The sequence below is a fragment of the Eimeria mitis genome, genomic scaffold (genome assembly GCF_000499745.2).
Source record: "Eimeria mitis Houghton genomic scaffold, Emh_scaff271, whole genome shotgun sequence".
Classification (NCBI taxonomy): domain Eukaryota; phylum Apicomplexa; class Conoidasida; order Eucoccidiorida; family Eimeriidae; genus Eimeria; species Eimeria mitis.
Window position 1 is genome coordinate 23,482 of NW_013571055.1, and position 227 is coordinate 23,708.

Genomic DNA, 227 nt, shown 5'->3' on the forward strand with positions numbered 1-227 from the left:
TAGCCTGTCTACATCTCAGCTTGTTTGCCTATTACCACTTGTATGCAGGCACAGGCCGCCGTGCAGAAGATGCAGGAGAGGCCGCACAAGACAGCAGAGAGAGCAGAGCCCTCCTCCTCCTCTCCGTCTCCTCACCAGCCAGACCCAAACCCCGCTGCTGCTGCCAGCCTCACTACACCTGCTACCTGGGGGAGGGGGGGAGGGGGGGGGGGGTGTGGCTGCTGCTG